General features: G+C 43.8%; 1 protein-coding gene across 3 annotated transcripts in view; it reads right to left on the bottom strand.

Annotated features, from left to right (window-relative positions):
- The window catches only part of tsnare1 (T-SNARE Domain Containing 1), a 753,673-nt gene that overhangs the window by 435,475 nt on the left and 294,607 nt on the right, over nucleotides 1-23,591 (bottom strand). The gene's annotated exons all lie outside the window — the stretch shown is intronic.

Genomic DNA, 23,591 nt, shown 5'->3' with positions numbered 1-23,591 from the left:
ATCGAGACATCTTAATCCAGTGAATATGAGACAGGCAAAACACCACATTTGACTGAAAAGCACTTCAGGTTAACGGCCATGCTGTTACAAATATTGTTTCCCTTCTCCCATCTTGAAGTTAACGACTGTTTCATCTCTCAGTTGATTACTTAAATCAGTACAAATTGCTTCAAGTGAGCTTAAGATCAATCAAAGATTTTGGATAACACAAATTTTGGTTAGCTGGTTTCAAGAGCATAGCCGTACTGTAAACAAAATCATATTTCATGATTTGGGTAAAAAATTCAACTAATCACACCTGGAAAATTCAGTTGTTATGTTTTAAAGAGTATCAAATCAATCTGTGCCTTTCCTTTGGAACAACCATAGTCAGGGATTCAATGGACATCTATCATTAAAGGGATAAATTAAACCAAAATCTGTGCAATCTTATGTCAAGTCATCGCTGTAGAACAAGAAATGAGGTCACGCCATTGCTGGCCACTTAAGCTCCTGAATGGGCCTAACAGCGGCCAAATAACTTCTCCCCATAAAACTTCTGACAAGCAATGGACAGGCAGCTAAGTAGCAGCAACCAATCCTACTCCTTTCAAACATGCAGAAAGGGAAACATAAAATCCAGCCCAGCTATACAGCAACTAATACCATCTTATTCATCAAAGTTAATTCATCTAATGACTTGCAAAGCTGACCTTTGATCATTGTAATTAGATACTGCATGCCTGACTTTAAATGTGATTTGAAGTGGCCCAGAAAACCACATTGCTTGACATCAGGACAACTAGAGAGAAGGTAAAAGATAAAGTTGCTGTGGTCCCACTGGACGGTCTGGCTGTCCCCTCATTAGAGGGAGATGACTGGTGGTAGTTAAACCTGACAGTCACCATGCCTCAGGCGAGTGGAGAGGCTGAGAAGAGTAATCATCCATGGCAACCTGAGCAGGAATTGAACCCATACCTTTGGCATCAGTCTGCATCGCAATCCAATCATTGAGCCAAACTGAGCTAAACACCCCCCAGAGACAGGGATGTAGCACGTGATCCTTGTCAATGGTACCCAAGCACCAAGATAAAATGAGAAAGAGGATTATACATTTGAAATTGTATGAAGCACAACTGTCACTTAAATGTATCACAGTAATTTAGTAGGAGGGAAATGCCATAAGTTACAGTACAACAGATTTAACATTGTATATTTGAGATTCAGTACAGCACACGAGGATTAAATTCGCACTAAGTCTGTTCATCTCTCCACAAACAATGCCCAACCTACTGTTGCCAGAAATTTCTGTTTGCCAGCATCCACAGTATTATTCCATTGTTAAGATTAAATTTATAGACTATGCGTCACTAACACATTAAAAGATCCAAATAAACAAGCTGCTACTGTCTTAGCTGAGAATAACCATATGATCATCTTTCTGTCTGAGTGACTCTGTGGCAATGGCTGTTAGGCCTCCTCTGGGATGCATTTACTTCATGGGTTGCCTGCAGTGAATGGCCATCTGTGGTCATCATCACCTTCCTTCAGTCATTGTTTCTAGTCCTGCTTAATGAACCTTGCATGTAAGCATTTACGTGATCCTGTTTTTACAAACTGTTTATTTTCAGACTATGGTCAAAGGCTTCATCGTTTACATACATTTGTAATTCACACCACAAATATTTTTTTTCCAAATTATCAAAAGTATTTTTTATTATTTAAAATGTCTCTTTCTAACAGTTTCTTTCCAGCTTCAGCAGAACAAATATAAAAAGGTATTTTAGTATTTCATGTTCAACTTCATGTACTTTCTAAGTTCCTGAATGCTTTTTTTGAAAGTCCTTCAATGTTGTTCTTATTCTTATTCAAACTTTGTGTCTTTTTTTTGCTTCTTTTCACCTTTCAGATGCAAAGAAGCTTGAATTTATACCCAAAATTCTACTGAAGCAAATGTACTTCAGGAGCAACGTCTTGGTGACAAAATCAAAAGGATTAACTGTCACTTGAAATGTTTGCAAGGCTTCAGACAACTTGAAGGCACATGCCAAAAGCTGTGATAGTCAAATTTCAAGTGCCTTGATGAAAATCAGCAGCTATATATATATAGTTGTTTCACAGGAACACTGTCAACCAAAATTTGACATATTACGGCAAATAGTCAAAAAAGTGATTAAAGGGGTTGCCCTTTAACTTTGCCTTGAAGGAGGACAGAATGATAGATAGGGGTTGAAGAATACAAAGAAAATTTCAGAGCATCCGAATGAGCAATTGTGAACGGTATAGCAATTAAATTGTGGATGGTCAACTGTCCAAAGCTACAAGAATGCAAATAGCCTGGAGAGCTGTACAATTAGAAGAGTTAACAGGGACAGGGAGACATGAGAACAAAGTGGGCTGAAATGCAATTATTAACATTGAAAGTAGCATTGCTTAAACAAGAGCCAAAATAGACCAGCAAGCTTATTGGCTATTGGTGCACAGATGGCAGAATTTTAAATGACCTCAAATTTACAAGGAATAGGAATGTGGGCAGTTAGCTAGAAATATGTTGGATAATAAAAACATTAGAGGTACCAAAAGGCAGGGAGACCAAGTGCGTAAGAACAGAGTTGGACAATGTCATAGAAGGGGGAAAAGGTGGTCTTCATGGTTTGTATGAGTGATTGGCAGCTCATCATGTGGTTAAATATGACATTAAGTTTGTAAACTGGACTTCACAAAATCCAACAAAAAGACTACTGTTGTCCATCATAATAAAATGAGAGGCTGGATGAACACAGCAGGCCAAGCAGCATCTCAGGAGCACAAAAGCTGACGTTTCGGGCCTAGACCCTTCATCAGAGAGGGGGATGGGGTGAGGGTTCTGGAATAAATAAGGAGAGAGGGGGAGGCGGACCGAAGATGGAGAGAAAAGAAGATAGGTGGAGAGAGTATAGGTGGGGAGGTAGGGAGGGGATAGGTCAGTCCAGGGAAGACGGACAGGTCAAGGAGGTGGGATGAGGTTAGTAGGTAGGAAATGGAGGAGCGGCTTGGGGTGGGAGGAAGGATGGGTGAGAGGAAGAACAGGTTAGGGAGGCAGAGACAGGTTGGACTGGTTTTGGGATGCAGTGGGTGGAGGGGAAGAGCTGGGCTGGTTGTGTGGTGCAGTGTGGGGAGGGGACGAACTGGGCTGGTTTTGGCATGCAGTTGGGGAAGGGGAGATTTTGAAACTGGTGAAGTCCACATTAATACCATTAGGCTGCAGGGTTCCCAGGCGGAATATGAGTTGCTGTTCCTGCAACCTACGGGTGGCATCATTGTGGCACTGCAGGAGGCCCATGATGGACATGTCATCTAAAGAATGGGAGGGGGAGTGGAAATGGTTTGCGACTGGGAGGTGCAGTTGTTTGTTGCGAACTGAGCGGAGGTGTTCTGCAAAGCGGTCCCCAAGCCTCCGCTTGGCTTCCCCAATGTGGAGGAAGCCACACCGGGTACAGTGGATGCAGTATACCACATTGGCAGATGTGGTATACTGCATCCACTGTACCCGGTGTGGCTTCCTCTCCATTGTGGAAACCAAGCGGAGGCTTGGGGATCGCTTTGCAGAACACCTCCGCTCAGTTCGCAACAAACAACTGCACCTCCCAGTCGCAAACCATTTCCACTCCCCTCCCATTCTTTAGATGACATGTCCATCATGGGCCTCCTGCAGTGCCACAATGATGCCACCCGTAGGTTGCAGGAACAGCAACTCATATTCCGCTTGTGAACCCTGCAGCCTAATGGTATCAATGTGGACTTCACCAGTTTCAAAATCTCCCCTTCCCCAACTGCATCCCAAAACCAGCCCAGTTCGTCCCCTCCCCCCACTGCACCACACAACCAGCCCAGCTCTTCCCCTCCACCCACTGCATCCCAAAACCAGTCCAACCTGTCTCTGCCTCCCTAACCTGTTCTTCCTCTCACCCATCCCTTCCTCCCACCCCAAGCCGCACCCCCATCTACCTACTAACCTCATCCCACCTCCTTGACCTGTCCGTCTTCCCTGGACTGACCTATCCCCTCCCTACCTCCCCACCTATACTCTCTCCACCTATCTTCTTTTCTCTTCATCTTCGGTCCGCCTCCCCCTCTCTCCCTATTTATTCCAGAACCCTCACCCCATCCGCCTCTCTGATGAAGGGTCTAGGCCCGAAACGTCAGCTTTTGTGCTCCTGAGATGCTGCTTGGCCTGCTGTGTTCATCCAGCCTCACATTTTATTATCTTGGATTCTCCAGCATCTGCAGTTACCATTATCTCTCATACTGTTGTCCATCAAATCAGTTCAAGTGCCTGAGGACTGTCATATACCAAGATAACCATCACATACCTCCATTAATATTTTTTGCCTTCTTACATCATTCAGGAAGCCATCTCTCAGACTAAAAGTCTCCCTATTGATTTCACGGTTCTTTGTCGGAAACAAAATGATTTATCACTTGGGTTTGCCATACTTTGGCTCCAAGCTTAATTAAGACATTTGGTGTCTGTCTATATTAATTTGAAGTGTTGTCAGTTTGTCCAAACCTGTCCTCTGCAGTTTGCAGTAAGATTTTTCACTTTCTCAGTGTTCCAGTATTAACTGTTTAATGTGGTTCAGGTGGCAATTTTCTCGTACTGTTCTTATTCGATATTCGTCTGCTACTGTAATGTTAAGAATGGGAGCAGGAACTGATTTTTCTCCTCCCATTCTCAGGGACAAAAGACCAATGGCAGCCCTAATTAAAGTCAGTACAAAGTCATAACATTTCCTGGTCTCCACAGCTTCCCTTACGATCAATTCGTGCTTTTGTTTATTAAGCCTTTGGAGGATAATCATATTTACCATATAAAAGAAATCGAATATCAGAGAGGGATCATATGCAAGGGGAGAGTGATAGATATTGTACACAATTCAATCAGAAAGGTAAATGGGTCTGTATTCTCACTAGGAAAGTTTTCAACATGCAAATCTGTTGGTACATATTGCTTATGCTATCACATGGTATGCAGTAATACATCTAATCTGAATGTCCATTACAAAATCACTACTGTAGTAGTTTCAAGTAGCAACACAACTTCCATAATTTATTCTGATTTGGCATTGCCAGTTCAGCCAGGGAGAATCAAAGCTGCACCTAAACATACATGCCCAAGTGATATTATCGTTACTTTCCTCCATTGGTTTCTACCTGCTCTTCTCCTGAACATTGGAACATTACTGAATTGCCTCCAGTTACTGAACAAACTATGGCTAATCTACACCTTAACTTCAGTTTCAAATGTGTCCTCCACACATTAGTGATACCGTTACCGAATGAATATTTATCCATTTGACTTGAAAACCTCTACGCAGGCAGACAGTTTAAGTTCTTTTTAGTTTCAAAAATATGCTTTATTCGCCAAATCTTGTGAGTTATATTTCACATAAAGCCACAAAGATCAATCAGATTAAAGGCAGTGAGAAATGCCTGCAAGTAATGCCTTCTATTTCTGTTGTAGACTTGTCATGATGCTATGGCTTTAAGAGTTGTTTTGTCCTGATGTCTTTTAGGGAAAGAGAAATTGGGGGACAGGTGCTGAGAAGTCTATGAGAAGATAAACAACTTGTGAAGCCTTGGGTGTCTTTCCTTTTTAAAAGTTTGGAACAATAAAGGCAGCCTGAATGAGTGTGGTCAAACATCCACAGAACCAAGATCTTTAGTTCAGCTTTCAGCAGCAGATGTTGGGGTCTAGAGGAAGTGAAGACTATTTTCCCCTCTCTCAGTTACCGCCAAAAGCCGGGGACTGTCTGCCTGTTCCAGGAGTTGTGCGTGAACCAATCTGAGTTCTGAATTTGCCTTTTGCCAAGGGTGTATTTATAGGATGTTATTGTATTGGAACAGTTAATTAGTAATAAGTATCGATTCTATTATTTCTAAGTTTTCCAACTGAGTCAGACTATTCCAATTCCTTCCTTCTTTAGTTCATTTTAACTATAGTGGATGAATAACGTGTGTTTTGCTTTAAATCCAGTAGTTTTACCAATCAAATTGCATTCTGGAGTGCAAAGCCTTATGTTTACTACTAAAATAAGAAAAAGCTAAGATCCAGACTACCTTCTGAATATTTTGAGGGGGTTGGTCTGGTCCGTAAGAGAGTTTCATCTAAATTTGAGAGAGTGTAAGAACTGCGTTGCTGGAGAATCAGAGATAACAAGGTATAGAGCTGCATTAGCACTGTACGATGCCCAGGATGGGCATGTCGTCTAAGGAGTGGGAGGGGTAGTTGAAATGGTTCACGACTGGGAGGTACAGTTGTTTAGTGCGAACCAAGCGTAGGTGTTCTGCAAAGTGGGGCCCTGCTTCCGCTTGGTTTTCCCGATGTAGAGGAGACCACAACAGGGACAGTGGATGCAGTGTACTATATCAGCAGATGTGCAGGTGAACATCTGCTTGATGTGGAAAGTCTTCTTGGGGCCTGGGATGGGGGTGAGGGAGGTGGTGTGGGGACAGGTGTAGCACTTCCTGCAGTTGCAGGGAAAACTGCCATGTGTGGTGGGGCTGGAGGGAAATGTGGAGTGAACAAGGGAGTCACAGAGAGAGTGGTCCCTTCGGAAGGCAGACAAGGGTGGGGAGGGAAATATGTCTATAGTGGTGGAGCCGGATTGCAATTGGCGGAAGCGTGGGACGATGATGCGTTGGAGCCAGAGGTTGGTGAGGTGGTATATGAGGACGAGGGGGATTATTTTTTGGTTGTTATTGCAGGGAGGGGGTGTGAGGGATGAGTTGCGAGGAATGCAGGAGACACGAGAGTGTTCTCGACCACTGGGGGTGGGGGGAGTTGCGGTCCTTGGTAAACGAGGACATCTGAGATGTATGGGAGTGGAAGCCTCATTCTGGGAGCAGATGAGGCGGAGGCGAAGGAATTTAGAATAGAGGATGGCATTTTTGCAGGAAGATCGGTGGGAGGAGGTGTATTCTAGGTAGCTGTCGGGGTCAGTGGACTTGAAATTGATATCGGTTTCCAGGTGGTTGTCAGAGATGGAAACAGAGAGGTCCAGGAAGGGCAGAGAGGTGTCAGGGATGGTCCAGGTGGACTTAAGTTTGGGATGGAAGGTGTTGGTGAAGTGGATGAATTGTTCAAGCTCCTCATGGGAGCACGAGGTGGCGCCGGTACAGTCATCAATGTAACAGTGGAAGAGATGGGGTTTAGGGCCAGTGTAGTTACTGGAAACTGTATCCGCTGTTCCTGCTGTGGCCTCCACTACATCGGGAAAACCAAGCGGAGACTTGGGGCCTGCTTTGCAGAACACCTATGCTCGGTTCGCACTCAACAACTGCACCTCTCAGTCGCAAACCATTTCAACTCCCCCTCCCATTCCTCAGACGACATGTCCATTCTGGGCTTCCTGCAGAGCCACAACAATGCCAGCTGAAGGTTGGAGGAACAGCACCTTATATTCCACTTGGGTACCCTGCAGCCCAATGGTATCAACGTGGGCTTCACAAGCTGCAAAATCTCCCCTTCCTCTACCGCATCCCAAAACCAGCCCAGCTTGTCTCTGCCTCCCTAACCTGTCCTTACCCCCAACTATCCCATCTTCCCACCTCAACCCCCACCCCCTTCTCCTACCTACTAAACTCATCCTGCCCCCTTGACCTGTCCATCCTCCCTGGACTGATCCATCTCTTCCCTAACTCCCCAACTACACTCACCTTTACTGGCTCCATCCCCACCTCTATGACCTGTCTGTCTCTTCTCCACCTATCTTCTATCTGCCTCCCCCTTTCTCCCTATTTATTTCAGAACCCTCTTCCCCTCCTCCATTTCTGAAGGGTCAAGGCCCAAAATGTCAGCCTTCCTGCTCCTCTGATGCTGCTTGGCCTGCTGTGTTCATCCAGCTCTACACCTTGTTATCTCATCTAAATTTAAATTACTTTGAACATTTCCTGACAGCCAGAGGATTTCACACTGGCTCAAACCTCTATGAATGCTACTTACTCAAGGGCCCTACCCCCTGTGCACACTACTTTCAGCTTTTGGGACAACTACCCAAAATTTGAGTGTGGTCCCTTATACAGGAGAAAAAATCAAAAGCTATGACGCTGGGAATCTGAAACGAATCTGAAATTCCAGGAGAAACTCAGCTGGTCTGACAGCGTCTGTAGACAGAAAGCAGCGTTAACATTTTGGATCCAGTGACTTTTCATCAGAATAAACTCTGCTTTCTCTCCACAGATGCTGACAGACTTGCTGAAATTCTCCAGTAATTTCTGTGTTTTTTTTTATCCCTCAGAACATCATCCTGCACCTTGGAATCTGCCAATTTGCAACACTTGATCATCCACAGCATCTTACATTGGAAAACTGGCAACATTTCAGGCAAACCAAAGAGTATCTATTATCAAGTTGACCATTTTCCAGGAGACTAACTGTCTGTGTGTCCCTAGAAACAAAATGCATAGAGCAGAACCCTTGCTAAAGGAGTCATTCAAGATCAACATCAACTTTTTTGCCTTTATCCATTCGTGGGATGAGGACGTCATTGGCTAGGCCCGCATTCATTACCCATCCCTCATGGCCCAGGGGGTAGTTAAGAGTCAACCACATTGCTGTGGATCTGGAGATACACGTCGGCCAGACCAGGCAAGGATGACAGTTTCCTTCCATAAAGGGCAGTCTCGAACCAAATGGGCTTTTCTGACAATTGATTCATGGTTATCATTAGGCTTTTAATTCCACATTTCTTTTTATCAAAATCAAATTCCACCAACCGCTGTGGTGGGATTTGAAGCTGAGTTCCCAGAATATTACCTGGGTTCCTGGATAACAGTCCAGCGACAATCCCACTACCTCCCCATTGAACTGCAGCATCTCTTTCTATGTATTCTCACAAATACATGCTCCAGGACACAATGGACACTGGTCTTCACTCTATTGCAGGCACCGTGAGCACTGGTACAAACTAGTGTACATGAAAGATATGCAGTGAGAGTACTTCTTGCTCTCAGACAAGCCAAGTATTGGTTCTTAATTGAAAGGTCTTGCGGCAAGAAATTCTGTCAACTGTTCCGACAATCTGCTCAGGGAATTATTTGACAGGATCCACAAACTTTTCCTACAGGGTCTCATGGATGTTATGTGCAGACTAACTTAGCTGAATTGCAATCACTTTTTTGGAATCAACAGCGGGTGCTTTCCTCTGTTCCTCTTTGAATGCCTTCAAGCATCCATCTCTGCAACTCAAATAACCAGCTGCTGAGTACAACTGATTCAGCATGGTCTGTTTCTTTGGGGCATTCTCCAGCAGATTAGACAGGCCGAATGTTTGCAGTAGTGAGGACAACAGAACTGCAATATTTAGTGACACTTGGAGGGGGCGGATTCACAAGCTGATTCCTCATTATTCGTTCATACAAGGAATGTCACATTGTCAGCACACTGACAGATCTGCAGTGTTGTCTGCCATCATGAAACGGCCACAAGTCCGCATCTTGAAATGGCACAAGAGCAATGAACATTTCCAACTTGGTGTTTACGTGCCATGGACTTATGCAGAAATTAATTTGGTCACACACAACTGAGGCCATCAGGGATGACGGTAACAAAAGCAAAACACTGCCAATGCTGGAAGTCTGAAAGAAGAAATAGAAAATGCTGGAGTTCCAATAGATTCAAGACATTAGGAGGCTAGGAATGTTCGGTGCAATTGTCAATTTGATAAAAATTTGTACACCATGTCTCTGGGGCACTATTTTTGGTCTCCTGATGAAGTGTAGGCTGCATCGGGTAACACTCAGAGCAGGAGTAGAGCTAGGGCTGTATCACATACAGAAAGAAATCTCACTCCTCATAATAATGTCTTTACATAGAATGAAGGGAAAAAGATAATCCCACATTCCCAGTGTCAAATCCATCCTCAGTATAGAATAACATATATACTTTAATGCTTGCGCCAAACTCTCCTCATCATATTTCCATCACCCTTACTTTTATAATCAGGTGGGACAATGTAATTGCTGGCTGGGCAGAATTTATTGCCTGTCCCTTGTTGTTCTTAAGGTGGTGGTGCTCAGCTACCATTTTGAATTGTCTGCTGCCACAGATAGGCCCAAAATGCCCATAGGGAGGGAGTTCCAGAATTTTCACCCAACGGTAGGCTTTGGGGAGTCAGGAGGTGGGTTACTCGCTGCAGTACTCTTTGCCTCTGGCCTGCTGTTGTGATCACTGTATTTATATGATGAGTCTAGTTGAGTTTCTGGTCCATGGTAAACACCAGAATGTTGACAATGCGGTACTCAGTGAAGGCACTGCCATTGAATGTCAAGCGGTGGTAGTTAGATCATTAGCAAAAATCGCCAATTCTGACCTTATTATGGAGGGAAGATCATTGCCGAAGTAATGGTTGGGCCGAAGACAGTACCATGAGGAACTCCTGATGTCCCGCAATTGAGATGGCTAACTTCCAAAAATCACAACCGTCTTTCTATGTGTAAGAGATAACAAGGTGTAGAGCTGGGTGAACAAAGCAGGCCAAGCAGCATCAGAAGAACAGGAAACCTGACGTTTCAGGTTAAAACCCAATGCTCCTCCAATGCTGCTTGGCCTGCTTTGTTCATCCAGCTCTACATCTTGTTATCTCAGATTCTCCAGTATCAGCAGTTCCTGCTGTCTCTGTAACATCTTTCTATGTACCCGGTATGACTCAAACCAGCAGAGTGATTTTTTTTGTAAAATGCCCAATTCTCATTGATTCCAGTTTTTCTAGGGCTCCTTGAATGGACTAAGTCAAATGTAGCCTTGATGTCAAGGGCTGTCACTCTCACCTCTCCTCTGGAGTTCAGCTTTTTTGTCCGTGTTTGAACCATGGCTGTCATGAGATCAGGAGCAGAGTGGTCGTGGCAAAACCCAAGCTGGGCATCACTGAGCAAGTCATTCCTGAGCAGGTGCTGCTTAAAAGCATTGTTGATGACAGCTTCCATCACCTAAGCATGATCAAGAGTACACCAATGTTAAATAACAACTAGCTTCTAAACTGTAATGAATGTCTGGCATAGACTTACAAGGCATTATTTAATCTCTGGATCGTCCTCTCACCATACAAACTGTATTTGACAATATTTTACCTACTTACTTAACCTATCAGTACATCAATAAGTTGTTTGTATCCCTCTCACAACTGTCTTTCCACCCATTCTTGCATTATCTGCAAAATTGGCTGCAGTATATACATTTCCTACCTCCATCTTGCTAACATATATTGTTAGGTAAGGGTGGCAGTCTCCTTCCCTAAAGGACATTAGTGAGCCAGATGGGTTTTTCCAACAACCAGCAATGGATTCATTTGACTCTTAATTCCAGATATTTATTGAATTCAAATTCCACATCTGCTGTGTCAGGATTTGAACCAAAGTCCCCAGAACAATATCTGGGTCTCTGAATTAACAATCCACTGATAATACCACTAGGCCATCCTCCCCAATTCTGGATCTGACTTTTCTCCCTTCTCCTTATAGCAGACAGTGATGAATGAGAATCCTCATCGACTTTGACATTTGCCAACCAGAAATATATTCCAATAATTGGCTAGCTCCAAGTGCTGTTCTATAGTTCCCTATCCATTATTCACTGTTTCACCATTGTACCTCACAAGATACAAAACATCATGAACAACACTGACCTTCCTCGTCACATGGACATCAAAAACCCACAATCAATGTGCTAATTATTCATTCTGGCAATTCTAGTGAACAATGGCTAATAATATCGCCATGACTATCAAATCTTGAGATAAACACAACTGCAGGACACATGCAACAGTAAGAATGTGCTCTCATTGACCTAACAGCAAAAGTCTTTGTCTTTACCTCTGCAAGTAAACAATGGGCAGCACTTGAACAAGTCTGTACAGTACACAGATAACAAAGCCAACTAGACCACAGGTAGAAGGTGAGGCCTGACTCAAAAAAGCAACTATGGCCTTGGGTCCTATACAATATAACATACAAAATCAACCTGCTGACTGAATTCTTTCAAATAGGAATTTGGACTTCTCATTGCTTAGCTTATCCTGCCACAAAAGAGTTGACTTCTTCATATAAATACCAAAGTTTGAAAATATGTCGTGCGACAAAGACCTCACAAAAGATGCACCTTACTCTTGTGCTAAGAATGCAGCAGCTAAAGAAGGTTAATAATAAAATAAGGTGGCAGAAATTCACTGTATTCTAAATACATACAGAATTACGAGATACAAGCCTTAGTGGCAGGACCAAATCAAATGCAGAAATCCATTCAATTCAGATTTTTTTGAAATTTTCTTTGTATTGCACTTTTAAAATTCGGTCTGATGAGCTTACCTTATCCTTGAGCCTGTGACCACAATAACTTAGATCTCTCCATTTAAAAGGCAATGAAAATCATTGACAAGGCAATCAGAACACACAGTGAACAAGGAATAGTCTGAGAGTTCCATAGATTCATTGCATGTCAGACAATGTTACAGTGCCCGGTCACAGAAACAGTATTACAATGACAGAACAATTCTACAATTGCTGGAGGGAAGATGGAAAAGATTTAAATTAGATTTATATTGTATCGTCACATGTACTCGTGTACAGGAGTACAGTTGAAATGTGTACAAAGGCGCCATCTTAGTATGCAAAAGACGGGATTAAAAACAGAAGCAGAAATAAAAGAAACAGTCAAAAGAAAAGAGAACATCCAGATCACTCCCCCGCTTCCTCTATGAAACAGAGCCACAAAATCCATCCCTCAGTCTGCGAACTCTCAGGTGCCCCAAGTCATGTAATTCACCGCAGTCAGGTACCCAGGCCCTGCCATGTCCAGAGCCGTGCCTCCACCGTTGGACTGTGTCACCATTCTTCGGTGCCATCTCACCTCCATTGGCATCGTCACCACCATGCTCAAAGGGAAGAAATGAATCATATGTAGATAAGTGTCACCTGATATGAGGAACCAGGTGGCATGCAGTTAGAAAAGAACTGGTCCAACACAAATGCAGAGGAATATTTGAGGCCACGAACAAAACCCACAGTGATCTGACAGCAATGCAGTAGAGTTTAGGTTGTATCTTTCACTGGTGAAGCAAGCTAGGTTCTACACATCAGGCTTAATCCCAGAGCTTTGGCCTATAAAGCAAGTGAAAACAAAGCTATTTCTGCACTAAAAACAGACAAACACACAGGAGGTACTACTGTTCCTTGAATGAGTCAGAATTGAGAAAATGAGTTTTTGTGCTTTGCGACTTATATTTTCAGAAACCAAATAGATCTGACATGATTTTCGAATATGATCACACAGAAGTGTACCCATCAACGCAAGAGTTGTAGATTCTGGAAAACTTAACTTCAAAAAAATCTATAATTGCATTTTTTTCAGATGGATTAAATTGCAATTAGGGAAAGGAAGCATTCTATTCAGAATTCAAAGTCATCACATTTTCTAAATCAACACATTCCCTTTTATCCATAGAAAATAGGATGTACATAGGAAGGCTGTACTTATCAGATATGCCCTCACAAAGCTACATTAAACAATTAATTTCAAACATGAGGCTAATAGTATTTACCATAATCTGATGTTAATTAACAACTAGCTTCTATATAAATAGTAATGATTTTTAGCATGGATTTACAAGGCATTATTTAATCTCCACATCCTGTAACCCACGAGTAGATGCAAACAATTCAATACTTCTTAAACAGTTTAGTAGCTTCTAGATACATTTGAATTAGCATCTGTTATTCTATTCTTGCAACAATGTGCAAAATATTCGCTGAAATATCAAATTAATGCAATTGGTCTATTTCCTGCTCTGTGTACGACATACAAATTGGACAGTGCTAGCACACAGCATTGTACTAGGCGATTGCTACATTATGTTTCAGGTCCAATAACAGAGAGGCTTGGATAAGGTCAAGAAATGTAAATTCAAATAATAGTACAGGAACTAAATAGGGATGCAAGGAGTGTTTTTCTTGTTTATTCATTCAGAGGATGTGTCGTTTGCCATCTGGACAAGCATTTATTACCTATCCCTTACTGTATTCAAATATGGTGTTGACCTACTTCAGTGTTGTTGGAGCTGTAAACATACAAATAAGTTTTATTTTGGGGGTGGGGGCAAAGTATTCCACCACACTCCTGATTTGTGCCTTGTAGATGGTGGACAGTTTTGCGAGAGTCAGTTAGTGAGTTACTCACTGCAAGATTCCTAGCCTCTGAACTGTTTTTGAAGTCACAGCATTCAAATGCCTAATTAAGTTCAGTTTCTGGCAAATGGTATTCCTAAGTTGTTCAGAGTGAAGGATTCAGAGATGCCATTGAATGTCAAGGGACTATGGTTAAATTCTCTCTTGTTAAGGATGGTCAATGTATGGCACTTGTGTGGTGTAAATGTTGCTAATCACTTTCCAGCCCAAACCCAGATATTGCCCTGTTCTTGCTGCATCTAGGCATGGAATACTTTGGTGATAGAGGTATAGCAAATGGTGATGAACATTGTACAATCGCCAGTGAACATTCCCATTTCTGACCTTGTGCTGGAGGAAAGGTCACTGAGGAAGCAGCTGAAGATGGTTGAGCCTTGGAGACTAGAGGGGTAAGGGAGGGTTAGCAGTTCCTGTAGATCGGTTGGCAGAACACTTTGGAATGGTGCATCCTTTATCGATCAAGATCTTCACCCATGTGCCTCCAAACAGTTGTCAGTATAAGAATTAAACTGACTGGAAGAGTTAAATAGAAATTTCGGAGTTCATGGCAAAACCAAAAGGAGCAGAATTTTCCAAAAGTATCTTGTACACCACTAGGGCTTCATCAACAGAACCCTCCAGAAAAACCTTGAAAATAACAAACGACTAAGCAATTTCGGAGACGAATGGGCAGGGGCATGAGGATAATTAGATAGGGGATGAAGCAAACATACCAGAAATAGAGACAGCTTTGGGCATGGATAATGGGGCCCTGCTTGGGTAAGTAAAGATATTCACCGAGGACTGGAGACCACTGCGTTTTGCAGACAAGACTGTAATTCTAATAAATAACAGTACACACGACTAGCTGTGTATTAAAATCAAATGGGTTTCATACCTTTAGCACAGCTATTCAGTAGCTAACCTAGGACAGATGCTCCTGCAGTTGCTTGAATAAATGATCATTAACCTGTACTTGATGGTGGCCAAGCAGTAGGAGGAAACACAAAATTAACGAATGACAGTGGCCATACCCAAGAGGCTACTTGATAGCAAGGCCAGATTAGACGAGTACAGTTGAGATAACAAGGTGTAGAGCTGCATGAACACAGCAGGCCAAGCAGCATCACGGGAGCATGAAAGCTGGACGTTTCGGGCCTAGACACTTCTGCAGAAATGGGGGAGGGGAAGGGGGTTCTGAAATAAATAGGGAGGGGGGCAGGCAGATCGAAGATGGATAGAGGAGAGTCCTCATTGATACCCTTGGGCTGCAGAGTTCCCAAATGGAATACGAGATGCTGTTCCTGCATCATTCGGGTGGTGTCATTGTGGCACTGCAGGAAACCCAGGAAGGACATGTCGTCCGAGGAGTTGGGGGGGCGGAATTGAAATGGTTCGCGACTGGGAGGTGTAGTTATTTGTTGCGAACAGAGCGTAGGTGTTCCGGAAAGCAGTCCCCAAGCCTCCGTCCAGTTTCCCCGATGTAGAGGGGGCCACAACGTGAACAGCGGATGCAGTATATAACATAGACAGATGTGCAGGTGAACATCTGTTTGATGTGAAAAGTCCTGCTCGGGCCTGGGATGGGGGTGAGGTATGGGGCAGGTGTAGCACTTGCTTCGTTTGCAGGGAAAATTGCCAGAGGGTGGTGAGGCTGGAGGGGAGTGTGGAGCGGACAAGGCAGTCATGGAGAGAGTGGTCCCTCCGGAAAGCACATAAGGGTGGGGAGGGAAAAATATCTTTAGTGGTGGGGTCGGATTGTAGATGGCGGAAATGTCGGAGGATAATGCGTTGGATTTGGAGGTTGGTCGGGTGGTATTTGAAGACGAGGGGGATTCTGTTTTGGTTATTATTGCGGATGGGGGTGTGAGGGATGAGTTGCGGGAAATGCAGGAGACACGGTCGAGGGCATTTTTGATCACTGTGGAGGGTAAGTTGCAGTTTTTGACAAAAAGACGACATCTGGGATGTTCAGGAGTGGATGCCTCATCTCGGGAGCAGATGCGGCGGAGGTGAAGGAATTGGGAATAGGAGATGGCATTTTTACAGGAAGGTGGGTGAGAGGAGGAATATTCTCATATTTCACTTGGGAAACCTGCAGCCCAATGTTATCAATGTGGTCTTCACAAGCTTCAAAATCTCCCCTCCCCCGGCCACATGCCGAAACCAGCCCAGCTCGTCCACAACTCCCTAACCATTCCTCCCAACTCAAGCCCCACACCCATCCCCTACCTACTAACCTCATCCCGCACCCCCCGACCTATCCGTCCTCCATGGACTGACCTATCCCCACCTAACTCCCCACCTATATTCACCTTCACTGGCTCTAACTCCACCTCTTTGAACTGTCTGTCTCCTCTCACCCTATCTTCTCCTTTATTCATCCTCTATCCACCTCCCCCTGTCTCCCTATTTATTTCAGAAACCCCTTCCCCTCCCCCATTTCTGAAGAAGGGTCCCGACCCAAAGCGTCAAGCTTTCCTGCTCATCTGATACTGCCTGGCTAGCTTCACACCATGTTATCTCAGATTCTCCAGCATTGGCAGTTCCTACTATCTCTCTCCAGCTGTGTAGACTTGTCTTGATACTGGACAAAGATGGGTCAAAACAAGAGTGCTGAGGCTGGCCACGCACAACTTCCCTTCAACGCAATTCAAGTATCTATTGTCATTCTTTTATCTGCTTACTGATTATGTAGCTGGTTTGAATTCACTGGGAGCTGGAACCTGGGCACAGGTGCCTTGAGGCATAGCCCTCTTTGTCACTGGGGGAAGCAGAAATGCAGCTTGGTGTGTCTGCATGAGTTACAAAATATATACCACTTAGTCTGGTAGAGGAAGGAGTTAGAAAAGAAGCTGTTAAAAGTGCCTACTTCAGTTCTCTGGGCAAGAGGTCAGAACTGGAAAGGAACTCTATTAATGTAATCATAATTCACTCTTAAGAAAACAAAAATAAAGATAGCACCACTGCCTTGTGGATCATACGCTCTACCATGGACAACGTCACTAGACTGTGAGAAGACCTGCACCTATTGATGAAGAACTGGTTAGGTTGCTGTCCTTAAGTGACATGTAATTACCTGAAACCAGCTCAAAGAAATTGATGGAGGTTAAGCATTCCTTTGCAGTGATTGTGAAAACAAAAATAGGACAAAGGTGGCGTGGGCTTTGGTGTGATGAAGCATCTTGTCAGTAAGATACCCTTGAGAAAGGCAAGTTGTCAATGATCATCTGATGGGTTAAATCCACCATCTGTGTACACTCCAAACATGAGCAAGCCGAAAGAAATCCAGGATAAATTCTATGATGACCTCCACTCCTAGACTACCACTGTGCCAAAGTCAGACATGTCAATGGATCATTATGCAGATCAATGATCTCCTCCTACTGAAGACAATTGCTGAGCTTGAGTATTCAACACCAGCACAGCTTTCTCCTTTTTTTTTGGATCCAAACGCAGTCAATGTGTTTAATCAATCATGCTATCACCAGACAAGTAGTATGCATGTAATTTAAGGCATAAGTGACGCTTCAGTACTCCTGTCCTGGCCAACATAACGTCTTTACATAATTTTAAACTTAAATGACAAGATCCCTTGATGAAAAGATGAAAATCTTGAGGTGTCTCAAGGTCTCAAAGTTCATCGGACGGTCAGGAATGAGTCCCTCTCAGGGAAACTCAATAGTCACTTGTGTGCAGTGAAAATGGATACATTTTGAACTGAGGATGACAGGGCGATGTTCAGGGATACAATTTATTTTACTGTTCTGGAGGACCCCCACCTTTCTTTTTTCTTTATACATTAACAGGATGAGGGTGTCACCGACTAGACAGCATTTGTTGTCCATCCCTAATTGCCCAGAGGGTAGTTAAGAGTCAACCATATTGCTGTGGGTCTGGACTCACATGTAGGCCAGACCAGGTAAGGGTAGTTTCCTTCCCTAAAGGACATTAGTGAACCAGGTGGGTTTTTCCAACAATTGACAATGGATTCATAGTCATCATTAGATTCTTAATTCCAGATGTTTTATTGAATTCAAATTTCACCATCTGCCGTGGTGGGATTTGAACCCAGGTTCCCAGAATGTTATAACGGTCTCCAGATTAACAGTTGAGCAATAATAACAGGAGGTCATCACCTCCCTGACATCAGCTTGGTAGAATTTGAAAACAGGGAAGCTTAAGTCATATGCTGACTACAAAATCTAGAAAGGATGCTCCAAATTCTGTCAAGTTTCATTTTACTGGTCTAGCACTAATCCTCAGTGCTGATGGGCCACTGCTATGCACAGAAAAAGCCTATACTTTGGAAAGCTGGACAGAGCACTTTTAATCAAATTCAATTTGCCTTTGTCCATCAGCAAAAATGCAATCAACAATTTCATCAACTGCCTGCATGACTCTCCAAAGTACACAATCGAACTCCTAGCCATTGACAAGGCTCCAACACCTGAAGCTATACCAGTTATGGATGACAAGACCAATGGCTGGTCTCAATTTTATAGTCTGTAGAGCTGTTTATAATGTTGGCTTGATTACAGCTGGAGTACTGTGTGCAGTTCTGGTGTAGTTCTCAGCCCCTAATGCACTCCCTGTACACCCACGACTGTGTTGCTAAATTCTGAACCCACGCCATATACAAGTTTGCTGACAACACCACTCCGGTAGGACGGACATCAAACAACAATGAGTCAGAAGACAGAAAGGAGGTATAGGGCTTGGTGACTTGTTGCAATGAAAACAACCTGTCTCTCAATATCAGCAAAACTAAAGAATTGACCATTGACTTCAGTAAGAAAGGAGGATAACGCTCCCCCATTTACATCAACGGAGCAAAAGTTGAAAGGTTGAGAGCATCAAGTTCTTAGCAGTGATAATAACCAACATTATGTCCTGGACTTCCCATGTAGATGTGACAGTCAAGAAGTCACAACAACGCCACATCTTCCTCAGGCAGGTCAGAAAATTTGGCCTATCGATCAGGATCTTCAGCAAGTTTTACAGATGCACCACAGAAAGTATACTATCAGGGTGCATAATGGCCTGGTATGGCAACTGCTCTGCTCAGGACCATCAGAAACTCAAGAAGGTTGCATGCAGACCATCACGGGATCTAACCCTCTACGAATGGACTCCATTTCCACTTCTCGTTGCTGCAGAAAGGCTGCCAACATCAAAGAACCCTTCCGTCCCAGTAATGCTCTCCTACAACCTTTTTTGTCAGGCAGAAGATATAGAAACTTGAACACATGCAACAACAGATTCAACAACAGCTTCTTCCCTGCCATTATTGAATGGGCACTCTAACTTCAAATAATGTTGGCCTTGTTTAATGTTGATCTTGCTTCGCGCACCTCCTGGGCAGTGTAACCTATTTGCCCCGCTCTGTCTGGGAACCCTGCCATCTGTACATCTTTGCTTACTATGATCTGCCTGTGCTGCTCACAAACAAACATTTTCACTGTACTTAGGTACAGACAAATGCAATAAATCAAATCAAAATCACTAGATTATTGCAAGGTTGACATTGCACTAGAGGCAGTGTTGAGACAATTCATCAAATTGTTGCCTAGGCTACAGTGATTCAGCTACGAAGAGAGAGTGGATAAGCTGAAGTTGTTTTCTTTCAAGCACCGAAGGCTTAGTGGGAACCTGAATAAGATGTGTAAAATTATCCGGGGTTTAGATAGGAAGAAATCTTTTCCTCATAGTGGAAGGATAAGTAATCAAAGGGCAATTTTAATGTCAGCAACAAGAAGTTTCTAGAAAGGCTCTGAGAAAAATGTATGTTAATTGGAAAGTGGTGGATATCTGGAACTCACTGGCAAAAAGGCTGATAAAAGGATGAACTTATCTAGACATTTAAGAAAGATTGAGATGATCACATGGAACAGCATAGCATACAAGACTATCGGCCAAGAGTTGGCATATGGGATTAGAATAGAAAGGCGTTTGATTGCTAGCACAGACACAATGGGACTAAGAGTCTTCTTTTTTCTGTGCTGGAAGATCTTATTAACTTTCCATGACTCTACGTGGAAGAAAGGGAACCTCTGGAAAAAAAACATCAAAAGGTGCCTTCACCATCCGCTTTTCAGCAAAAAGGGACTCACCAATCTTGCAACAATCACCAGAATCTTTCTGAATGGCTTGGAGCAACATCTCTGATTGGAATAAGTAGTGCCTGGAAGGACTCGGGTCAAGCACAGACAAATGGGACTCGTTTAGTTTGGGATTATGGTGACGGGTCTGTTTCTGTCTTGTATGACTCTAAGATCTGTTGCCGTACAATTACAATTCAGAAAAAAAAGGTGAAAATACACTGATGTGGTGTAGCAGTTAAACAACTCCAGCAAAAATGCCAACATAAAAAGGCGACTGACACACAGAAAGCTGAGGGGGTCTTTGGAAGATAATGGAGAAAGTCAGCTGCACTGAGAAAGTGACCATAATGAGAATGCTTTGCTCATTCAATGATGGCATACTTGGGCTGTTCTGATGACTGTAAAACATCTTGCCCATACCCAGTCACGTATAAACAATGCTGCACGCTAGCACCAAATCTCTTCTTCATGTTTTTCATGATGTTACTGTTGTAGTTAAGATCAGTCATTGCATGGACAGGAAGCTTTTCAACCCCTTAGCTATCTCCAAACAAAGACCAAGGTATGAAGGGCAGAGTTTGTGATTTCCTGTTTACCAGTGTACTAGCTACCAGTTCAAGGTGAACATGCCATTTAGTATGAACATGTTCTCCAAAGCACATGAAACTTCAGCATTATCAGCGTGAAGAAAACAGACAGTTGAGGGTTGGCCTGTTCCAGGTAGAATGGTATTTTCAGCCCATCATTACAGCCATGGCCAGGACCTATGAGCAGTGGACAAATTTCACTCTTCTTGGCAGCACACCATCTCAAGCTATCCATATCGATGACAAAGCACATTCAAGAATTGCCAAGAAAATAATGCAGCCTTTGGAGAACTTCAAAGATTACTCTTGGAAAGAGGTGTTAAACTGCCTACTGAACGAAAAGTCACGAGAGAAAGAGCCCAGTCTTGGACTGTGTACACGAGTCATGATGAGAACTTCAAACATTTTTTTGCTCTAAATGGGTTTGGAAACTTCTAAAGATCAGATGAAAGAACAAGATACCAGGCAACCTCATCACATTGGCAGTCACGAGCGAGCTCAGCTGGTCTTGTAACTCGACACTCGTTCACCAAAGTAAATCTTCCATGGCTCAAATCTCAGATGTGTCTCATCGAAACAGGGATAGACTGAAAACTCCACAAACAAGTTTTCACATTGACTTTGAGTTCTGGGAAATGCTTGCCCAGGATTACTATTCATTGTTGATTCACTTTCTTTTAAAAAAAAGCGCATCTGCTTTTGCAAGCAAGTGTACATCAGAAGCTGAGAGAAAATGTAAGCAGCAGAAATCCCAAGCCAACAACTAATTCAACCGACTCCCACAGCTATCTAGAACAGACCATCTCCCACCCACGTTCCTGCAAAAAAGCCGTCCCCTATTCCCAATTCCTTCGCCTCTGCCATATCTGCTCCCAGGATGAGGCATGCCGCTCCTGCACATCTCAGATGTCCCCGTTTTTCAAGGACCACAACATCCCCCCCACCACCCCTGCAGTGGTCGAGAATGCCTTCAACCGTGTCTCCCACATTTCCCGCAACTCAAACCTCACACCCCCTCCCCGCAACAACTGCCAAAAGAGAATCCCCCAAGTCCTCACATATCACCCCACCAACCTCTGGATACAACGCATCATCCTCCGACACTTCCACCATCTACAATCTGACGCCACCACTAAAGACAGTTTTCCAACCCCACCTTTGTCTGCCTTCCGGGGAGACCATTCACTCCGCGACTCCCTTGTCCGCTCCACACTACCCTCCAACCCCACCACACACGGCACTTTCCCCTGCAGCTGCAGGAAGTGCTACACCTGCCCCCACACCTCCTCCCTCACCCCCATCCCAGGGCCCAAGATGACTTTCCACATCAAACAGATGTTCACCTGCACATCTGCAAATGTGGTATACTGTATCCACTGTACCCGTTGCGGCCTTGTCTACATCAGGGAAACTAAGCAGAGGCTTGAGGGCCGCTTTGTGGAACACCCTCTCTCGGTTCACAACAAACCTTCCAGTTGCAAACCATTTTAACTCCCCCTCCCATTCCGCAGATGACATGTCCATCCTGGGCCTCCTGCAGTGCCACAACAATGCCACCCGAAGGTTGCAGGAACAGCAACTCATATTCCGCTTGGGAACCCTGCAGCCCAATGGTATCAATGTGGATTTCACAAGCTTCACAATCTCCCCACCCCCTCCTGCATCCCATAACCGCCCCAACTTGTCCCCGCTTCCCTAACCTGTCCTTCCTCCCACCTCAAGCTCCACCGTCATCTGCTACCTAATAGCCTCATCCTGTCCCCTTGACCTGTCCGTCCTCCTTGGACTGACCTATCCCTTCCCTAACTCCCCACCTACACTCACCTTTACTGGCTAAACCCCCTCCTCTTTGACCTGTCTGTCTGTCTCCTCTCCATCTACCTTCTCCTTTATCCATCTTCTATCCGCCTCCCCCTCTCTCCCTATTTATTTCAGAATCACCTTCCCCCATTTCTGAAGAAAGGTCTAGGCCTGAAACATCAGCTTTCCAGCTCGGCCTGCTGTGTTCATCCAGCTCTACGCCTTGTTATCTCAGGTTCTCCAGCATTTGCAGTTCCTACTAGCTCTCAAAACAGAATTATTTGTTGTATCCCTGTCCTATTTACAACAGGACTTTTTGGGTGCAGGTCAGCCGTAGCAGCTACTTACACCCGCTTTGGAATTTACCAATCACTTGGTCATCTTTGCCCCAAGGGAAGAAGAAGAAAGGATAACAGCAGTAAGACTTGAAATCAATTAATGAAGTAAAATCTGGAATAACATCTAAGATCATGATAATTAGTACGCACTTGAAAGTCTTATCCTACTGTTACCGGGAACACAAGCAGCAGTGTGCATGTCACCAGCCATGCAAGAAGCCCAAAGAACAAATACTCTTGGTCACTTGTGGACTCCAAGGAGATATCCCTCATTCACAGGGACTCAGTACCTCATCAAAAGATCCTGCACTGGGCAAGAGTTGGCTTAACGAGAGCCATCCATTTGTGATTCTTATTCCATCTGACCTATTTGTAACAACAGACCCATGGAGGTATGGTTGATGCTTAACTGCCTGCCAAAATTATCTGCCAAGCCACGTATTTGAGATGTGATATCCAAAATATAGCAATGAAAAAATAGAAAAAGAACATTGTTTCTCATCACAATTCCCTGTGACATTTGGATAAAATTTGAGACTGTTGCTTTGCTGAATGGTTGGTATGTCTTCTAGTCAGTGCTATTTACT

This window comes from Stegostoma tigrinum, chromosome 5 (assembly GCF_030684315.1).
Source record: "Stegostoma tigrinum isolate sSteTig4 chromosome 5, sSteTig4.hap1, whole genome shotgun sequence".
NCBI lineage: Eukaryota > Metazoa > Chordata > Chondrichthyes > Orectolobiformes > Stegostomatidae > Stegostoma > Stegostoma tigrinum.
This window is presented reverse-complemented; position numbering and strand designations above follow the sequence as displayed.